The 7,744-nt window shown below is 39.5% G+C and overlaps 1 long non-coding RNA gene across 1 annotated transcript; it reads right to left on the reverse strand.

The window, feature by feature from the left end:
• Window positions 1-3,823: 3,823 nt before the first annotated feature.
• On the reverse strand, window positions 3,824-5,347 carry LOC120448725. The gene is made up of 3 exons (XR_005616130.1): window positions 5,141-5,347; window positions 4,234-5,073; window positions 3,824-4,183 (listed from the first exon to the last, which is right to left on the reverse strand). It is a non-coding gene; the product is annotated as an uncharacterized LOC120448725 (long non-coding RNA).
• Between the last annotated feature and the right edge of the window lie 2,397 nt (window positions 5,348-7,744).

The raw sequence follows: 7,744 nt of genomic DNA on the forward strand, positions 1-7,744 counted from the left end.
AAGAACTGGCTGCGAAACAATTGAACCATAGCAACGAAATGTTCGATTGTGATAAATGAATTCCGCGAATCTGTCGAGGCCAACAACTACAAAATTCGCAACTTTAAGTGTAAAAATAGCTCTGCCAGGTTTAAACATTATTTCGATAGCAAACAAAACAAACCAAATAATAACGACTAACGATCCAAACGGAGCTCAACAAACAAATCGATCTCAATAACCCCATTTTTTTCAAATATTCGTTTCGAAAACAAAAGCAAACTGACGTCAATCGATTATGATAATTTTCGCAGTCGGTGAAGTCTTTTTAATAAATTAAATAATAAGTATAAATTACGATTAACTGGCCGGCTTAGAGATATTGCAATGCACCCAAACCAACCTGGAAAGGCTGCAAAAATATATGAATAAGTTTAATACTATTTGATTAACTGTAAAAAGTATTAAAACATAGTCGTTCACTAATGTGTATAATTAAAAAAACGAAGGCACTTCTTACAGTACATAAAATATTCCTAACCTTACTCGACCCTCAAGCGCTATAAGACATATATATACCTCTTTCTAAATCCAATGAAGGTATTAGTAAGCTTATCCGAGGTTTAACCAAATGGCTTGACAATGGTTCGTATTTGATTCGAAATATCAGCAAGTATTGGTAGGCCTGAACACATAAGCATTCCGAAACCGGCTGGACTTATCACATCCGTTTTCATACCGATATGTGCATGGTAGAAATGTAAACAACAATTTTTACCCAGAACTCAAAACATAACCGCAATGTATTTGTTGGGCAGTCCGATAAGTCGACACGAGATATGTGATATTTGAGTATTTACACCGATCGTTGGTAAGCACGGAGTGAAAATATTCCTCTTGGGGAAAAACCGCATAACCGCATGTCAAGTGGATTTATCACTCAGCTTGATTTATCGTAGGATCCACTAATTTTTATAAGCTTCCGTACTAAGATCCTAAGTGACTGAGCCGTACCGAAAAGTTACATACATATGATATATGTATGTTCATGTACATGTTCGGAGGTCGCGATCGACTCGAGGGCCTTGTGCTGATGAAATTCGCCCTATTTCAAAGCGCATTTCCCATACGCCCCGTTGCCTTAATTGAGTCGCTGCGATTCGTATTAAAATGTTAATCTAGCATGACCAAAAGTCAGCAAGATATTAACAGCGAGCTGTCTACAGTCAGTGAGGTAATTATGCCTGCATTGACCTCTGAACATGACATTCCTCGTTCTCCTCCCCTGCGCGCCCATCTAAAGTGCACTTAGTCAAATGCAAATGGAAAAAAAATCGTAAAGTCCAGAAAAATAATTAAATGTCAGTCGCAGCAGAGTTTGCGACCAAATGAGCCGTAAGCGAACATTAATAAAAACAGAGCTAAAATAAAAAATAGAATAAAAACAGTGGGGCAAAGTTATTGCTTGCAACTCTCTCAGGTTTGGTCAATAAAACAAAAAATAAAATAAATGTGTGTGAGTGCCTCTACGAGAGCCAGGGTATATACATAAGTACATACATACATATGTATATATGAAACACATTGCCATAATTAATGCAGTGCACTTTCCGGGAACGAACATAGCCTTGGTCATTGCTTATTCACGTAGCAAAAATAAATTGGTAATAAAACATGAAAAATAGAGTCGTTTAAAGACTGAATGGCTTAAATGAATGCAATATAAATAAATAAAATAAAATTCGGAAGGCAAGAATCACATATTAGTTATGAGTTATAATTCATTGTAATTCGTTTAATGTTATTTTTAAAAGGGGAATAAAACCCGTTTCTAAGGAATTTATAATTTATGGGCCTAGGGGCTATTGCGAAAGGGTTGTTCCTGCTTTGCTAATTCAAAAAGGCAACTCCAGTGCACACTAGTTACTTCCAAGCAACTCCTCTAGATTCCGGAAATTTTCCTTTTTTATATGTATGTATGTATGTATAAACGTTACTCGTAGATCAAATTGGTTTGCTAGATTCGTCGAATATTGGCAAGAAAACTTGCCAATTTCAACCAATTTGTTAAAAGATTTTTTTAAGTTCTTTCTGAGGAACTCCTCTCTGATCTTCCAATAGCCGAGCCGATCTGAGCATGTCCGTGTTCCCTGTAATATTTTTTTGTACATTTTTGACGATATTACAAAGAATTGGAAAATGATAGTTTCATAGTTTTCGTGTTGGTTCCGCCGTCTATTAGCCTTTATTCGTATTTATTTACGGATGACTTGTTACGGCTCTGTGGGAGTCGCTCCCAGCATGTCTTCTGTGTGTCCCCTCCTTGTTGTCCTTCCAATAAATTGTAAGTAATAAAGTGGAAAAAGGTTTGGTGCGGCCCGAAACCATTTTGTGTTCGGCCCTTTGCTTCCTTGGAATCGAAGCCAAGCAATGTCTGCTTCTCTCTGCGACTCTGGCAGCATTCGCAGGACGGAGATTCCCCGTTTGACACTCGACATTTGGTGTCTTGAACCCGACTTATCGACGTATACATGAAGTGACAGCTTTTATGGCGTGTTAACAAGGACATGATTTTCTTGTTGCAACAGACGCGCCACAATCCAGACGAAGGAGCTTCAAGAACCGGTTCAGAAAGGCGGAAAATGAACGACTAAAGTAATACCTTGGATAATTTGATAATAATAATATTTTGTTCTAACAGTAAATGACAACATTAAGTATCATGTGTATATAAATCACAATTTTTATAAGTATTTCAAAGTAATTGTTTGGGTTGCATATCGTCAATATTCTATTAAAAACTTACGATTCGTTCCTAAAGTTTCGTAGAAGATCATCACCAAAGGTTGCTTGTATTTTCAGATGGTATCTTTGGTTCCAATGTTATTGCTCTTAGCACCAGATTTCCTTTGTGGAATCCCCGAGAACAACCGTTAAGCAACGGACCCCATAAAATGTTCTATGGACGAAAAATTTAAATCATGTAAGACACAGTCAAGTCCTGGCACATCCTTACTGATTATCTGTCGGATGAAACATGCGCTGGAGACTTCAAAAGGTTCAAAGGGGAAATGAAGTTGACCATGTCGGAGCTCCAGCATGTTCAAATCCAAGACAGTTTGAATTTTGCTGAATGTATTTAATGCATTTACAACATGCATATTTTAAATAGTTTATTTGAGGCCATATCTATAAGGAATCTGATTTGTTATAATTGACAAACCCTCAATGGCCCTAACTATTAAAAACCAAATATGCTAATATTCTTATTTCGTTTAAGGAAATTTAAGAAATCCGCAAACTCAGCCCTATCCCGGACTAAGAAAATTATACTACCCTTCTTGATTATTTAACTCCGCCGCCTTCCCAGGACCACTTACCCGCCTATTTGTCCTGGCTGCGCGGCGCCTTTTAGCTCAGCCCCACTCCGTACCGAACTGAACAATTGAATTCTCATTGATTATTTGTCATGGTTAAAACTCTTTTCCGAGTCGTGGCTCATGAAAAGGCTTTCCCTTATTTTCCGTTGGGCAAGAAGAAATGGCTTGCCATTGATCCTTTTTAGCAGGATTCGATTCGGACTAGGATTCCCGCAAAACTAAAAGTGAAACAAATGCACAAAAAATTTAAATGAAATATGTTAAAATCAGGGGTGGCGACAGGCGACTCGAATGGGGGCTGTATGGGACGACATACAATTCTATGTGGCCATGGTATATGGCACAGCAATCGCAGTCGTAGTCCCCCAACTTTCTGGCACCAGGCTAAAATGCCGCTCAAGAATTTGTTGTTAAAAATGTATTATGAAATCGAAACAATTTGCAATAATGTATCTTATGTCAATGTACGCATAGACTTAGACGTGGACCCGAGTCCGAATTCGTATTCGGGTCCCCAGGACACGGGTTACTGGTTACTCTGGGGAATTATATTGCCATAAGCCCGTAGCTGAGTGTTTTGCCCTGCGTCTTGTGTTATTTTATTGCACGCTATGTCAACATCATGACTGCAATTCAATTTCCTTCTCTCGACGCCGGCTGACAGGGGTACAAGGGAAAATGACTAGAGGGCTGCTGTGGCATTCTCTGTTTGCCAAAATCATTGGCAGCGGGCGGGCAGTTGGAAGCGGTCCATGCGGCGGATTTGTGACAGCATTACCAATATTTAAAACCCAATGCCAACCAGGCAACCGAATAACGGATCTCTGTGGAAATTAAGCGTAATTTAATTATACAAAGAATTTAATGTTATTACGTTCAAAATTCGTTAATATACACGGAAGTCCGTCACAATTTGTCCGTCACTCTTGTTCAGAGTGCGTATAGCCATTGGCAATAAATAAATATGAAGTGGCTCAGACATGTGTTATTTTCACCTTTCACCCAGTCTTAAGAAATTTCGTGCTTCTGCTTAGTGCACATTAAAATGATTTCCGAATTATTAATTCCAAGTTATTTGGCAGTGTTAGGGATCATTAAAAATTTCTTTAGCAATTTGGCTATACATATATAAGGCAATGATTTGTTATGGAAAATTCCAAATAAACTTCAGATATTTTCGTAGTATTTTGTATATCTTTGTATCATCAATATCTATTACAGAGGCCAACACCTTTCGGGTGGTGGAATATCTTGGCAGATAGAAGCCCAACCTATGCCTAAAGCAATAAATTAAGGCACTTTGTCAAAGGTTATTATAGATGTATCCCAGTATTGGACTGTTAGCCTGGACTTTTTCCGCTACTATAGCTTCCTGATCATCACCATCACCCTTGTCGTCATCGGCACACTTTTTAACCGTAATTGTAGCAATTTAGACGTCTTTCCCTTCTTCCATCTCATTTAGTCCTATTGTCATCTTCAATGGAGTGCTAGAAGTGGGAGTTTCTGAAGGAATGCAAGACTCTTGCTTTCAGACTTATACGCATCCAAGTTTAATGAGATTGTTAGCGGCATAAAATATATGTATATTTTATACCCAGGAAAGAGGGGAACCCCTGAAGATAGAGCAAAAGAAAGATTTCGCACGCGAGTGTCGCATAAACACTCCCAGTAAACAGAATGCAAATTATTTTCCCGCAGAAGCTTGAGTTCGCTGAAACAATTAAGTGCAATTTCAAACATCTTTTTAAAAGGTTATATCAAGGGAAAATTTAAGTTACACTTTAAGCACTTATGTGGGGGCGGGCCAGTTGGTCTAAATTGACAAGTGATTTACAAGTTTTGTCTTCTGTACGACTACCATTTTACTCTTCCTAATTTTCTGAAGTCCAAGTCAACATCCAATTTCGTTTCCATGTCCCCGCTATACGCCTAATCACGTATAATGTGAATTCCGCCGGCAAATGAGTATATTTGACCTAATGAAACTGAAAGCTCAGACAAATAAAATTCGATCTCCGCCTACCCGCCCAACAGGAAAATTGTGTCACTGGGTTAAGCTATGGGCCCCCAGCCAGACCCTCTTATTTGTAAAATCAATTAAATACGAAATTCGACAACAGCGGAACACGGAAAAGTGATTTATGCCCCACTACCAGTTGCCTTTCCTCCCACCCTTCGGCATTTCTATTAACGCTTAATTGTCGAAACTGAACTTTTGATTTGGGCAATCGCAGGAGCTGCACTTAAGAAAAATAAATGAGCTCTGAACATGTCCACGAATTTTTAAAAGAAAGCTGCTTCTGATCATTGGTTATTTAAGAAATACCATTGGCAGTCAAACCCAATTTTTTTTTAATAAATAAGAACTTAATCTGAAAAGTTTATAAATATTATACTATTAGGTGAAAATAGAAAAGGTGGCAAAGGCAGAGAAAGGGAGAAAGCAGAGTAGTCAGCTACGGTGACTGCACAGAAAAATTGAAAAATTATTATTGACCCCAAAAGCATAGGGGACTTTAATAAGCGTTATACGACATTCAGAACAAAAAACTAGAAATGGAAGTGTAGAAAAACAACGATTCTTATCTGTACATACCAGAAAAAAGACTGTAACGAGAGGAAAACAAGTAAAAAACCCATTACCAATTTAAATACATAATTGTAATAATAGCTTTTGAATAGAAGGATTTAGACTCAACTTTAAATTCGGCACATTCGTATTTCTTTTCGTCTCTACTCCCCTGCCATTGCCTTTAATGGAAAACTGACTACCGGAACCGAACTTGACTAAACTGATTTTCAACACGTTTTCCCATGCCCATTCAGCCCATGCCCACGCCATATCCACTTCCGCTCCCTAGAAGCCACGTTGTCCCATCGAGCCTAAAATATTAAACTACCGGAAAGGGGCGTTAATCTCTGCCCTGGCCAAGGACCCACTCAGCGAGTCCACCGTCGATAGCGATAACAACGAAGGCAATGGAGACGGCGTTGGCGGTTCCCCAGCTGAAAAACCCTGAGAAAGGGATTGAGGAGCGAGCAAGTAAAAGCCAGCGAAATAGGCATGATTTGAAGTCCGAGTCGTCGAATACCCTTGGCCACAGTAGTAATGAAAATTCATTGGGAATATGTTGGAATCACCAAACACTTTCGAAGGAAAAAACCAGGCTTGATACCAACAGGCCGTTCTTCACCCAACAGCAATAACGCAACGCCAGCGACAATACAGCAAGGGGAGTCGGAGTTGGATACTTTAGGCGGTCGAAGAGGAGCAAAAGTTACAGCCACAATCGTCTCGTCACAAACGTGGGACCTTTATACAAGTTTCGCCCGTCAGATCCACACCGCTGCATTTGCCACGTCACAAAACGTGGGCTTTGGCAGTGGGAAGAGCAGGGATGGTGGAAAGGGGGGGTTTCTGGAACGGTGAGCGGTGGGCGGCAGCGGTGCTGCTGCGGCAGAGAAGCTGTGCCGTTGTACCCAGCGGCAGCTGTTGCCGCCAATTGATTGAAATGCCGCCCGTTCATTCGACTGGGAGGTCATCTGTCTGTCTCTCTCCGTCGGCAAGGGACACTCCCCTTCCCACAAGTAGTTATTGTTGTTTTTCGGTTGTTTTTGTTTCACATCTTCAAGGGTGCTCTCAAAATACTTTTCTTTATTTTTTTGGTCTTCTGTTTTTTTTATTGTGCCGATTGGGTGAACAATTTTTATGAGAATTTTTGTCGGTTGAAAAACTTTCAATTTGGTACTTATATTAAAGTAAACGGGGGAAAGGGGGTCCCTTGCAATTGCACTGCAAACTGTTACGAAATGGAAATTCCGTTGATGCAAAGCGCAGTCACCCTGAAGCTTCAAATGGGCCTACACAGCTATTATTTCATGCTGGTTGAAGGATCCAGCTCCGAAAAGAGCAGTGGGGATGATTGATAGTTTCAGGCCATTTCCTAGGCTTAATCTAAGGAGGTTAAAGAGCGCCGAATTCGATAAATCAAAACTGAGAGGATCAGGAAGCCGTCCTCTCATCAGTGATCTTCGAAAGTTCAGTTGTAAGATAAGAAGATGTTTTGTGTAGACGGCTTTATCTTCGCTTGCAATAGTAGATAGTAGATTTAAAATATCGTAAATCAAATGAACTTTTGATCCATTTTTTTAGCCTATATACATATGTATGTACAAATGTCGAAATCGTTTGAGTTTCCCTCAACAACTTATGCACTGAATTTCTGATCGACTGCATGAACTAGTTTTAATGACATGCAATAAATAAGCTAATTATCATGTGCAATTCTACCACTATTTTTTATACCATTAACAAACGCTCTGATGCGTTCGCTTCCATAACTCAAGCAATTTCAGATTCGTGTCGTATCTCTCACGTATAG

The sequence above is a fragment of the Drosophila santomea genome, chromosome 3L, assembly GCF_016746245.2.
Source record: "Drosophila santomea strain STO CAGO 1482 chromosome 3L, Prin_Dsan_1.1, whole genome shotgun sequence".
NCBI classification, from domain to species: domain Eukaryota; kingdom Metazoa; phylum Arthropoda; class Insecta; order Diptera; family Drosophilidae; genus Drosophila; species Drosophila santomea.